This window comes from Schistocerca nitens, chromosome 8 (genome assembly GCF_023898315.1).
Source record: "Schistocerca nitens isolate TAMUIC-IGC-003100 chromosome 8, iqSchNite1.1, whole genome shotgun sequence".
In the NCBI taxonomy this organism is placed as follows: Eukaryota; Metazoa; Arthropoda; class Insecta; order Orthoptera; family Acrididae; genus Schistocerca; species Schistocerca nitens.
This window is the reverse complement of record NC_064621.1, coordinates 151199456-151214066: the sequence shown is the minus strand read 5'-3', so window position 1 is coordinate 151214066 and position 14611 is coordinate 151199456. Positions and strand designations below refer to the sequence as shown.

At 44.0% G+C, this 14611-nt stretch overlaps 1 long non-coding RNA gene and 1 pseudogene across 1 annotated transcript in view; one reads left to right on the top strand and one right to left on the bottom strand.

The window, feature by feature from the left end:
* The window catches only part of LOC126199123 (uncharacterized), a 370186-nt gene that overhangs the window by 350640 nt on the left and 4935 nt on the right, over window positions 1-14611 (top strand). The window lies entirely within an intron of this gene.
* LOC126200009 (5S ribosomal RNA) lies at window positions 10766-10883 on the bottom strand (annotated as a pseudogene).

The following is a 14611-nucleotide window of genomic DNA, read 5'->3' as shown; positions in this document are numbered from 1 at the left end:
GGTATTCAGTGCGTGTGAGGAGTCAGAAGAAAGTCACGTGCTTTTAAGGATTCTTAGGGGATGGGGGGTAAACTTCATCCTGCATCAAGATATTTTCAATAAACTTTCTTACCGAAATGCTGTCACATACTATAATAAATCTCGCCGTCGCCACGAAACACAGTAGTAACTGCAGTGGCTTAGAAAAGTCGGACCCAGCGTCAGTGAACATGAAGTTAAAGTTGCTTGTGGAGTTAGGTAACATCGCAAGTCTGTGAGTAGTTCGTGAGGAAAAATTATTAATTCTGCTTCATTAGTAACAATGATAGTGCATGCGGCATCATAGTGGAGCTAACTGCATTTTAGTCCGTCGACCAATTGTGCTTCCATGCGACATCGCTTCATCAAGTTTCAGCAGGCTTAACTTGTACAAAGCAAAATCGCAGATGGGACGTCATCGGTAGCACAGTCAGCATACGGAATAGATGAAATTCTCAGGAAATTCCTGATTGGAAGAACATGAATGGCTGTGTCCCGTTCGTTCGCCTCCCCGCGCTCCGCCGTTGCAGCCCCTCGTCGTTTAAAGTTTCACCCGAGATGAGTTACGCCGCCTCCCTAATGGCGCAGTTCTGTCCGCGGGGCCACGTGATCTGCCGTACCCGGCCGGCCCTGCGCACAAAGGCGCCATTGTCTGGCGATCAGGCCCTTGATGCCCTCCAGCCCTCAGCCAACGTGCGCGGGGAATTCTTAGGGCTCGCGCCTCACTCGTGCTGCTCTGATCGACCGATCGATTGATCGATCGCAGCAATCGATAACTGCTCCTTGTGTTCCCTTCGTTCGAGTCCTGTCGATTAGCTAACAAGCTTGATTTCTGTGTACCTGTTGTCCCAACTGACTCCCACCTACACTATGGTAGGCGATCTGCACCGATTTACACTCTGTGCTACCGATGACGTCCCATCTGCGATACTGCTTTCTACAAATTAAGCCTGTAGAAACTTAACGAAGCGATGTCACACACAAACACAATAGGTTGACGGACTAAAATGCAGTTACTTCCACTATGATATCGCATCCACTGTCGTTGCTACTAATGCATTCAGCAGTGACGCTCCCAACCTGACAGACAATGGCTCACCAAGTTGTTAGACCGAACATTGAAAGATTTTCAGAGTACGTTTGGTATTCGATCTATTTCGGTTTTTACCATTTAAACTAAATTCTTAAAAAATGCATATACTGTGATATAACCAACACATTAAATAGTTATACAGCACATCCTCTGTTGACATACGAACCCACACTGTATGTGGTTATAAGTTAGAAGATAAGTATAGCTCTTAGAATCACTTTCATTACTGCCATTTATTTACTGGAACACCCCAATTACATTTATACGGTTCGCTCCGCCCCTTTAGGATCACAGGTCACTTTCTTCCCAGTACCTCTCCATTCTCTCGCTATCCTGGGTCTTTCTGCTTCCATGAACTTCATTTTAATTCTGGTATGAGTTCACCAATGAGTTTCCACTGTATTTGTGTAGCTGGATCTATTCTGGACAGTAGTAAATTGATTTTTTTCACTTATTCTAATTGTCTTTCAGTTGCCCCTCGCTTCTCTCATCCACTTGTTCACTGTTAAGCGTGATGCGTTCCATATCTTATTGGCGAATGTGCTGTCCTCCATCTTCATTATGTGCCTGACAAATCTCAGGCTTCTCATGGGTATCATGCTTGACGTTGGTCCAACGTTCTCAAACAGATCTCGCCTTGATCTATGTATCCATACTTCACCTTATTTCTTCGTGCTCAGGTGTGTCTCAAGATCTTTCATTCCACCTCTTCGAGCAGGATGCAGGCCCTTTTGTCCAAGGTGGTCCTCTCCGTTGTGCATAATAAGCTATTTCTGATTGTTGACTTATTACGTTTCAGTTCGGCGTTCCTGCACAGGTTTTTCTTTCCACAAGTTGTTTCTGTAACGTTTCGTAGTTCGTGCAGCGTTTGGGAGCAGTATGTTATGGTATAGTTGCTCTATAAATTGCTTCTTAGTTTTCTCCCCGGTAACAGTAGCCGTCCACATTCTCCACCGCTTGACCTTCAATCTTCCAGTTGGCCTCTGCATTCATAATGTGATTCTTATTGTACCCTACCTTGATACTGTGTTTTGCTGCTTGACTGCACTGTTGTTTTTATTTTGTATCTGATATTAACATCTTCAGTAGTAACGGTTTTGTTCGCTGTCCCAACTATGGCAGCACTTCATCCAGCAACAAACTGAACAAAATCGGTGACAACCAATTTCCTTTTCGTTCAGTTCGAAGTTTCCCTACACTGTGCTACAGTACCTACCCTAACAGTCGTGCGTTTCAAGCTTTGACGCGTCTTCATAAAAATATCGGACAATTACACTGGTTATTATTCCACAACAGTGTACAGCTAAAGCAAATAAACAAAAACTTATTATTTGTCATTCCCTGTCATAAGCGTATTGTAAATTATGGGAGTGTTGCACCTGAGGCGTTTCGCTTTTATTTACAGAACATCTTCAGTAGTGATTCTGTAAATATAGCACTCATAATACGAATCCACACTTTGGTGATTATAGATTAAAAAGAAATTTTGCATATCAATGTACTGTGCAAATGTATTTTAAAGTTGACTGTGTGTTGATTGTGTCACTATCAGTTGTTGCTGTCGTAAAAACGTGGTTTCACTTTCACCCTTTGCAATTTTTTAGCTTTTAGGGAACTTGATTTTCTTGTGGAAAAAAATGGCTCTAAGCACTGTGGGACTTAACATCTGAGGTCACCAGCCCCCTAGAACTTAGAACGACTTAAACCTAACTAACCTAAGGACATTACACACATCCATGCCCTAGGCAGCATTCGAACCTGCGACCGTAGCAGCTGCATGGTTCAGGACTGAAGCGCCTAGAACCGCTCGACTACAGCTGCCGTATAATTCAGTGGTGATTTCAAAGCAGATGAAAACACAGATCAAATTTCCATGAAGCTTAACAAAAGTAAAGTGCAACCATACTTTTTATACTACAACATCTGCTAGCGACGAGCGAAAAACCTGTCGACTTCAGAACATGTAAAATGAGTCATAAACACCGAAATCATATTGTACACCACATTCATAGGCAAAAACTGTTTTTAATCTTCGTCTCTTCTTTTTTTCCTCAGCTTGAAAGTTGGTGGGCTCTCTCATATATCCTGCCTTGATGCTCTCATATATCTTGCTAGTTTAATTTTATTCATGATCTTCCATCTTGGTCTTTCTCTCTGTCTTCTTCCCTCTTCCATTCCTTCAATAAGAGTAATGAATGGGGGATGACCTGTCAACAATATTTTTCCTTCCAGCTCTGACTGCGTAGTTATCAAATTTAGAAACATTATGTATGCTATATTCACAAAATCACCACAGATAACGCCTTGTAAATGAAAGAGGAACGAATTTCGTGGAAAAATCTTAGATCCCAGTACGCTAAAGACTGGAAAAGAAATACAAGTAGAATACAACACCTACCGCAGAAGATGTCCATCCAAACAGACATTTTATAAATCAGCATGCTAATTTTTCTACAAAGACGTGAATAAGGAAAACAATAGAAAATTATTGAATTTGTGGACTACCTACTGCATGTGACAGATTTTAATTGCTTTTCATAATAGATTTCTGAACATGACAAATACCACTCATGGCTATCACTATATTTATTAGTTACGATTGCAGTTACTAAGGGCTGTCGGTTTAGTGCATACATATCGAATACCGGAGTGCATATTGACAATTAGCAAGTTGACAATCCCGGCAGGATCCCATTTCATCGCGCCACAAACAGCTCTTATCCACAAAAGGAAAAACACGACGTTCGAAACGTGTCGGCTATATTGCTTCGTTTAGCGGGATAAAGCCAGTTGTGTTCGCTTGTGACATTGCCGATATTTGCCTCCGTGCTTAATATGCAAACCTGAAAATGTCAGATATTTGAAACTGCAATTGCCTCTGATAAATATACTGGTGGCCATGAGCGTTATTCCGATTGTAACTAAACCGAGCGAGGTGGCGCAGTGGTTAGCACACTGGACTCGCATTCGGGAGGACGACGGTTCAATCCTGCGTCCGGCCATCCTGATTTAGGTTTTCCGTGATTTCCCTAAATCCCTCAATGCAAATGCCGGGATGGTTCCTTTGAAAGGGCACGGCCGACTTCCTTCCACGTCCTTCCCTAATCCGATGAGACTGATGACCTCGCTGTCTGGTCTCCTCCCCCAAAACAACCCAACCCAACCCGATTGTAACTAAAATCCTGTTGACATCCGTAAGCAGCGTGTATCATATTCAAAAATTTGATAAATGTTACGGACCCTCGCTTCGTCAGCCTATACGTATTTCGATCTAACTCTCTGAAGTGTCCCTCACCGGCACACAGGGAGAACAAGTTTCAATAAGATTAAAACTGTGTGCCGGACCGAGACTCGAACTCGGGACCTTTGCCTTTCGCGGGCAAGTGCTCTACCGTCTGAGCTACCCAAGCACGACTCACGCCCCGTCCTCACAGCTTTACTTCTGCCAGTATCTCGTCTCCTACCTTCCAAACTTTACAGAAGCTCTCCTGTGAACCTTGCAGAACTAGCACTCCTGAAAGAAAGGATATTGCAGAGACATGGCTTAGCCACAACCTGGGGGATGTTTCCAGAATGAGGTTTTCACTCTGCAGCGGAGTGTGCGCTGATAGGAAACTACTTGGCAGATTAAAACTGTTTGCCAGACCGAGACTCGAACTCGGGACCTTTGCCTTTCGCGGGAAAGTGCCCTACTATCTGAGCTACCCAAGCACTACTCACGCCCGCCCTCACAGCTTGCCCGCGAAAGGCAAACAAACCGAGTTCGAGTCTCAGTCCGCCACACAGTTTTAATCTGCCTGGAAGTTTCATATCAGCGCACACTCCGCTGCAGAATGAAAATCTCGTTCAAGTTTCAATAAGTTTATTGACAGCAAAACTAAGTCTGCTTCGACGGTAAGAACAAAAAGCACAAAATACAGCGTCTCACTAGGGGCTGATACAGAGGCTTGCCAGCCGGCTGTTGTGGCCGAGCGGTTCTAGGCGTTTCAGTCTGGAAACGCGAGACCACTACGGTCGCAGGTTCGAATCCTGCCTCGGGCATGGATGTGTGTGATGTCATTAAATTAGTTAGGTTTAAGTAGTTCTAAGTTCTAGGGTACTGATGACCGCAGATGATAAGTCCCATAGTGCTGAGAGCCATTTGAACCATTAAGAGGGTTGCCAGACCTGCTATCTAAAAGTCGCCTCACTGTTTCTAGCTCGTAGCAGCACCACTCGGAGCTCCATAGGGATATACAGTTAGAGGGAAATAACCCAAGTTCCGAAAAAAATGGTTCAAATGGCTCCAAGCACTATGGGACTTAACGTCTAAGGTCATCAGTCCCCTAGACTTAGAACTACTTAAACCTAACTAACCTAAGGACATCACAAACATCGATGCTCGAGGCAGGATTCGAACCTGCGACCGTAGCAGCAGCGCGGTTTCGGACTGAAGCGCCTAGAACCACTCTGCCACAGCGGCCGGCCCCAAGTTCCGAGAATGCCGTCCTGATTAGGTCCAACACGGACACAGAAAAGTCTGTCATTAATGCTACAAAAGAAACAACGATGGAAGCTGAGAACGGCGACGTTGGTCCTTATGATGGGCGTTGAGGGCATCCAGAGACGACGAGGTGTGTAGCACGCGCCCGGATTCCAGGAGAGGTTCTCGAAGCTGAAAGACGTGGCTCGTATAATCTACGTGCCAGCCATTGCAGCTGCCGGCGTCAGAATACCCGTGATAGTTGTGCAAACGCAAATAGGTTCCTCGGATATGACAGCCTGTGGAAGCACTCGTACCACCGCCTGTCGTTCGGTCGTGACTGCGACACGGCGAGTTCGCGATGCTGAGACTTGGCTGGGGCGTAGTAGGCTGCACGCAAGACCGAGGTGCCCGAGTGTTTGCCGCTCCCTGTTTCATAGATCTATGGTATTGCACTCTCAATTTAATGTGTGAATAAAACTGGAATAGCAAATGTGTTGTTTTTCTTTTTCATCGATGTCTTACGTAATTTACTCTTAATATAATATGCTCCTTTGTTTGAATATTTACCACAGCGGGAAACAGAACCAAAGAAAACCGCATGGCAGACGACCATTCCACCACAGAGCCACACGGCCTGTCGAACAAAATGACCTTCATCGTATAAAGGTTATTAAAGACTCTCGGAAAATTTCAGTCGATTTTCTCGAGAATTTTTGAGAGTTGCATCAAACTGCTTTGACAAATTGAGATCTGAGTCCCGAACTTCACGTATCACAAATATAAAAAAACTACAAAAATTCAACTGCCGTGAGCTCCGTGTCCCCATCGTTTCACGTCAGCCTGCATGGTACTGCGTTCCGCGGAACGCGAAGCTCGGTGGCGGCTCTGACATTCTTTGCAGTGCACACCAACAATTTTTATTCAGAATAATTAATAAAAGGATCGTGCTCTCTTGTTTCCATTCTCCCATCACTTAATACCAGTCTGAATTCACTTTCATTTAATGTTTTGGCGGTCAGTGAAGTCGGGAAGACTCAGCACAATCAGGAGCACCACCGAAGATTTCCAACGTAGTCTTGGACGAAACGTCAGGGATTGAAGAGTTCCATGGACCACGGCCATACGACCGGGAAGAATTCTCAGCAGATGAAACATCCGGTCGTAAAAGCCTTCATTGTATGGTCAGTAAATTAACGTGTGTGAACTGGACCTTTGCACCATTTTTAATGTTATTAGTTCTTAATGGCTCTGAGCACTATGGGACTCAACTGCTGAGGTCATTAGTCCCCTAGAACTTAGAACTAGTTAAACCTAACTAACCTAAGGACACCACAAACATCCATGCCCGAGGCAGGATTCGAACCTGCGACCGTAGCGGTCTTGCGGTTCCAGACTGCAGCGTCTTTAACCGCACGGCCACTTCGGCCGGCTATTAGTTCTTAATAACACAACCTTTGTTATATATATATATATATATATATATATATATATATATATATATATATATATATATATAAGGCTTACCGGCCATTTCACCATCTTCTTCTGTGCGGTTGCACAATCAGTGTCCGAACTCTTACGAGAATCGCCAGTAAGCCGTGAGTAATGAGTATAATGGGCAGGGGCAGTATGAATATAGTGCGTGACAATAAGTTGCGAATGTAGGTCTCACGGGAGGCGTGCCACAGATAAGTCCCTGCAGTCGCACTATCCTCTGTGTCCTCGGTAGCTCAGATGGATAGAGGGGTCTGCCTTGTAAGCAGGAGATCCCGGGTTCGCGTCCTGGTCAGGGTACACATTTTCAACTGTCCCCGTTGACTTATATCAACGTCTGTATGCAGCTAGCGCTATTCATTTCATTGTAACGAATAGGTATGACATCGTTCATGGCGCAGTGAATCAGAGTTCTCTTTAAATGGGAATGAATGAATGCAGGAATACCTGGACTAACACTAAGAGACGATAATAAGTGTCACGAAGAAGTAAAATCTGTAGTAGGTAATGCAAAGGGAAGACAGATTTTTACTAATAGGCAGAGGGAAGGAAATCGTTACAAGAGCGAGTTCCGGGGAAGGAAATCGTTAAAAGACTCTAGTGCAACTGATTTTAAAGTAGAAGAGACGTATTCGCAAATAGCACATACGACTTAACATGAAAATTTGTGCCAGATTGGATGCTAAGCCACATTTCTCGCTTACTGCGAGTGGTCGCCTTAACCTCTCCCGCCATCGGTAAACGTCTCCCTCACCGACCCAAACTCCCTATGCGACCATATCCACCGGGAGAGACATTTTGTTATTGACGCGGCCTGTCTAAACAATTTGCAGTGTCTGTATAGTGCTGTGCACTGTCTTTCAGACATGGAAATTGTATGATTACGGCGTATTGCGCCAGTGGTTGAAATACTTATCAAGCAGACGTGATAACAAACGTATAACGAAATAGCAAACGGATCGTATCAGGACGGTTCAGCTGATGTGAAAGTGTAACAGAAATTCTTGGGGGACCTTAAATGGGAATCTTTGGAAGAAAGATGACAGTTCTCATGAAACACTGTTGAGCCGATTTAGAGAATAGAAACTGAAGGGAGATCGTTGTACGGTTCTGCTGCCACATCTGTCTATCTCGAGTAGAAAATAAGAGAAGATAGAATTGTAGCCGTAAGTGACTAGGATACGTAGAAAGGCATATAAACAGCCTTTTTTCCACCGTCAGTAGTCGATCGGAATAACAGAGTAAGTCACTAATTTTGCTGCAAAGTATTCTACATCTTGCACAGTACAGCGGCTTTCAAATTATACTGTTTGTTTAACAAAAGTGTCATATTCCTACAAGAACTAGAAGAAAAGTTCCTTAATGACATGTCCAGAAAACAATACCTGTTAAGCTACGGGCTGTGTCACTTGCGACGAGTGGTGTGTAGTATTCTGTGTTGTAGGGTGGGCTCACAAGATATGGTATAGTAAATTGCAACTGTACGTACGTGTTGGCATATGCAATTCTTCGTGTGGTAGTGCAGCGGCGGAATGGCTTCAGTATCGATGTATCGGCAGTAATTGTCTGTGACATTCTCATAGTGTCATATACTTTACCAAATAGTTTAGCGCATGCTGGGTATCACCGATTTCTACGCCATGAGTTAGCAGCGATATTGCAGAATATCACCTTTGCAGGTAGACAAAGTCTATGGTTTATACACGATGATCCACCAACCCATTTTCTTCGAATCATGTGAAGGCATCTCACCGCAACGTTTTATGGGCGTTGGACTGCTCGAGGTGGTACGGTAAGATGGCCTCCCCATTCACTAGACCTCAGTCCGTGCGATTTATGGCTATAGAGACATTTAAAGGTATTGGATTATGCCCAATTCGTCAACTGAGTGCAGACGATTCAGGAACGTGTGACCAACGCATGTAAATCATTCCGATTGGAGCAAGTGAATTTGAAAAATGTGCTTGATTCACGTCGAAGAAGGGTTGAGGTATGTGTCAGAGCGCGTGGTAACCGCAAGTAGTACTGCGTATAGTGTTTACTTCTAGGTGACAAACTGGAACACGAGGGCCATTTCGCCCATAGCTCAACAGGTATTGATATCCGGACATATCGTTATAGGAACATCTCAACTATTTCGGACCATTACTACCATCTTCATAAATATGCGACACTTCTTTTAAACACATTGCGTATGTAGGTGTAGATGAGATTCGAATAATAGTTAATCCGCTTTTTACGTGACTGATGTACACTAACTCTCTAATAGGTAAAATTTTGTTATTTAATAACATCCCAGGACGGAGTTCTATTTTAGACTCTACTGATGATGGGCCTGTAACGGACTGCGGTACGTTGCTGGTTTTCTTTTTTGCCTTTCTCGGGACTGTGTACCTTCGCCTCCAGCGATGAATTCTGCCCTTGTATTTGGACAGAGTAGTTGCCACTGATACTTGATAGCAAGTGGTTCCGTTAATACGCTGTCCACGGCTTGGAAACTCTCGTATGTTCGGCACATTCCACATCGAACACGTTTGAGATGTGGTTGATCAGCAACTTGACTTTATCGATGCTTCGAGGACTCCATATGAACTGCGTCCAGGAAGATCCTCCCAATACAGTTGCATACTTTCGATGCCCCTACTATGATCAACAGGCTGTGATTCCAGCACAGGGGGTCTCACATCTTATTATGTCTTCAGAGCTGATTACCGTTCCTCACCGTTTGTGTATTCCCATTTATCTAATCTTATATAAATTTCCTTTCAGTTAACCTGATATTTAAGCTGTATATAGTTGTTGTCCACAGCTTATAAATATTCAAGTAACCTCATCATCACCAGAGTAAACTAACACAAAAAACACGGCTCATTGTATACTGGTTTCAACCACACAGACTGTTACACGATCCCTCAAGAAATGAAACCAGTGAATAAAACACAAGTCACATTATGACACCACTAATGAAATGTATTCTGAATGTTCTTTTATAATCATGTCAAACTGAAAACTGTGGTGTCAGATAATTTTTTTTTTCCGTTTCCTCTTCCGACATAATCACCAACCATACAGTTGTGTATAGCAGGTTGCCTCAGCTCAGGCCCGCTATCGAGTCTTCCGCTGGAGCTCAGGCGAAAATGATCCCCAGCACCACACAAATACTTCCTAATCACAATATTATTGCACTTGGACATCCGTGAGTGTTGCTGGAAACGCACATTGACGTTACAGTAAAGAACAGGAAAGTGCAGCGCGTTGTGAATGATGTCAAGACAGTTGTGCATATACTGTCAAGTGGTTCATCGTGTACCCGTGACATATCGCAGTAAAAACGCAAGATAAGGCGACTGAAGCGCCCTCTCTCCCTGATGCAATAATATTGTGGTCGCCTGATACGCCACGTTCTTTACAGCCAAACCTCCAACAGCCACCACGATACCGTATTACGCCAGCGGCATAAACTAAACTCAACTACACTCTGTCCGAACAGGCCTCGGTAGACCCAACGGTACCGGCCGGTCGCCGTGTCATCCTCAGCCCACAGGTGTCTCTGGATTCGGAGGTGGGGGGGAGGGGGGGGGCATGTGGTCAGCACATCGTTCTCCCGGCCGTATGTCAGTTTAAGAGACCGGAGCCGTTACTTCTCAATCAAGTAGCTCCTCAGTTTGCCCCACAAGGGTTGAATGCACCCCGCTTGCCAACAGCGCTAGGCAGACCGGATGGTCACCCATCCAAGTGCTAGCCCAGCCCGACAGCGCTTAACTTCGGTGATCTGACAGGAATCGGTGTTACCACTGCGGCAAGGCCGTGGGCGCCAGAGTCATAAGCACAGCGGAAAACAGGGCTGCCATCGCGACGCTACCTCCACCCGTATCTTTCAGCCAGACGAGTATTTAGGTTGCCGTCGACAGCTCTGCAGCCAGTTCACAAGCTGGGCTTTACACCGGCCGCCCCTAGTGGTTCGTCAACATTGCGAGTTACGCCGAGCGCCCACAGCGTTCCTTGTTCTCCACCGGTTACATCTAGCGATTCATCACTTGGGGTCCACTGCAGTTCCCGCTTCGCCGGACTTCACCTGCGCCTCCTTAACTGAGTCGTCAGTGCGGCGGAATGCCATGTGAGAGGCCCAGGTTCGATTCCCGGCCGGGTCGAATGTTTTCTCCAGTCGAAGGTTGGGAGTTGCGTTGTCTTCATCACCATCTCACTCTCATCGACGCCCAAATCGCCGAAGTGACAACAACTAAAAAGACTTGCAGTAGGTGGCCGGGCTCCCCACATGTATCTTCCAGCTCAGTGCCTCACAGGACACTATCACCATGGGCGTCCTCCACATATGAACATCTCCGCACTATGTCAGTGATTACCCAATAAGCCTTTCCAGTGTCATGCAAGTAATTACCTGCTAGAAAATTCCAATGCTTCAGTGATGAACATCAGACTGAACCGAGTAGTATCGACCCTCGATCCAAGAAACGATTTCTGTATTTTCTTTATTAGACTCTATAAAGCTGCATTGTCCTTGGCTACCTCGCACACCAGTCTTAGTATTTTGCCCCCTTGGTCACGAACACTAAAATTTTCTGATGGATATGATTATGAAAGAACCGCTTCGATTTAGAGTGGAACGTCGCGTACATTTGCAGTATTTCAGACACTTCATGAGGTTGTAATATACCGAGGATAGATGGGCGACACTAGAAGAATAGTAAAACGTTACAAAGCATGCGCGTAACTAGCTCAATTACTGTACAAATTTATTGTTGCTATTCCCAGCCGTATACGAAACCCTTGCAGGTGCAACAAGATTAAAGAATGATAAAATACAGTTCCACCATGGAAGTTACCCTCATCACAACATTAAAAAGCTGCGAGAAATGAGTCAAACACATTAAGTTTGAAACGTCCCCTTAGGAAAGTTTATGAATTACTGTGCTGATAAACCCCTTACGTTATTTGATTTTCAAACAGCTGAGCAGAACTGAACGTACTCAGACGTTTTGCTCTTTACTTATTGTGATCAACACTATACTGAAACACAATATTTTTAGCGCAACGCAATCTGACTTTCAATAATCCCTACAAAAGAATGGCCCTGACTAACAGTAACCTATACCTTTCATGAATCACTTACCTCCCAAAAATCTTCGTTACTCGAACTACTGCAATACAGCGAGCGCCACTACTGCCAGCTAAATAGAAGATTCAAACTACTGAAGGCACTAACTACTGATAGGCATACTAAGCAAATGCAAGATTTTGATAGAGAACAAACAATGTATTTACCTTAATAGTGTTCAAAAGTCATTATATATATATATATATATATATATATATATATATATATATATATATATATATATATACACATAAGTTCATAATATCCAGTATTACAAATTTACCCTTTCTGGTGGACACAAGTCCAGATAGACCGCTCTTAAAATTCTGCAATCTCTCTCCCCACATCCACCACTGCTGGCGGCTCACGTCCAACTGCGCAACGTTACGCGCTGTTCACATCCAACTGCCCAACACTACAATAGCGAATATTTCAGCCACAGACCGCGCACAGCACAGTCAGTGATTTTCATACAGAGTGCTACGTGGCGTTACCAGCATAAAAACCTAAACAGCCTACTTACAAGTTATATACAAATATAGGGACTGACATATGTCCAGTCTCGATACCTAGAGGCCTGGCCAGGTTTCCTATTAGTTTGAAGAAATGCTAAGCCTAAAAAGACAAACTTCACAAAAGGTAGGTGTTGTTCTGTTAAGAATCACACGAACTGAACAACAGAGTCTATAAACAAGCGAAGCATAGACGCACTTGGATCTCTCACTCTGGTAAACAATGTGGGCATGACTAGTCCAAAGTTGAAGCACACGTAATTCCCAGTTTTCGATTTAACAGGATATTTTTAAAAATGTTCTGCTGAATAAGCACTAGTTCTTAGACTCCAGTCTGTAAACAACATTACGAACAAAGTGTATTTGGTTTGTGTGACTTCGTATATTGGGGGACGCGGACTCGACGAAATACTGGATACATTGCCTCGTTAAGTTTTTCATTTACTTTACAGCGGAAGAGTCCAACAGAGGTAAATTATCCAAGCACATGACCCTCGCCGCAAATAAGTTAGTATGCCTGTACACCAACATAGAGAGGAAAGAACTTACTGCGCCTTAAATCGTCATATTGACAGAGTATGGGTGCAGATATAGGAGATCAGATAAGAGATTCATCTCACCATAACACATTATTACTGATGGAATAGCACCGATTGAAACTACAAGTTTACTGATATCAGTCACGATTTATTTTACTTCCACTATGCATTTCAGAGGTTAATCCTCCGTCATCAAGTAGATTTACGCCAATTAATAAGACATCTGTGATTAATATGTTCTGCTTTGGGGTAACCTGTGGCACTGTCTTAGTAAAACAGAAACCAGAACAGTATTTTAGTGAATGGCTTATAGTTCTGTGGAGTTCTACCCCCACGCAGGAGCGCTGGTAAGTCGCAGCTGGAGAATTGGTTACTCATTGAGTTTTACTGCCCTTGTTAATACATGTCGATAAAACGAATATCGTACCAAATTAATTTTTGTCAGTTCTATCGATTGGGAATGTAATATTCTGTTTTAAAAGTAATTTTGTTTGGAACGGGAAAATAACCGTCGTTTCCCGTGGACTCTGGGCGACACATGAAAGATGTGATGACCAATATCTGTTTGCCATGACTCTTGCTACACACTGCGAAAAAGAAATTGCAAATATAGAGTGAAACACCATAGAAATGCGCCTAAAGATAGTTATGACGGATACCTGGTATATACAGGGTGTTTCAAAAATGACCGGTATATTTGAAACGGCAATAAAAACTAAACGAGCAGCGATAGAAATACACCGTTTGTTGCAATATGCTTGGGACAACAGTACATTTTCAGGCAGACAAACTTTCGAAATTACAGTAGTTACAATTTTCAACAACAGATGGCGCTGCGGTCTGGGAAACTCTATAGTACGATATTTTCCACATATCCACCATGCGTAGCAATAATATGGCGTAGTCTCTGAATGAAATTACCCGAAACCTTTGACAACGTGTCTGGCGGAATGGCTTCACATGCAGATGAGATGTACTGCTTCAGCTGTTCAATTGTTTCTGGATTCTGGCGGTACACCTGGTCTTTCAAGTGTCCCCACAGAAAGAAGTCACAGGGGTTCATGTCTGGCGAATAGGGAGGCCAATCCACGCCGCCTCCTGTATGTTTCGGATAGCCCAAAGCAATCACACGATCATCGAAATATTCATTCAGGAAATTAAAGACGTCGGCCGTGCGATGTGGCCGGACACCATCTTGCATAAACCACGAGGTGTTCGCAGTGTCGTCTAAGGCAGTTTGTACCGCCACAAATTCACGAATAATGTCCAGATGGCGTGATGCAGTAATCGTTTCGGATCTGAAAAATGGGCCAATGATTCCTTTGGAAGAAATGGCGGCCCAGACCAGTACTTTTTGAGGATGCAGGGACGATG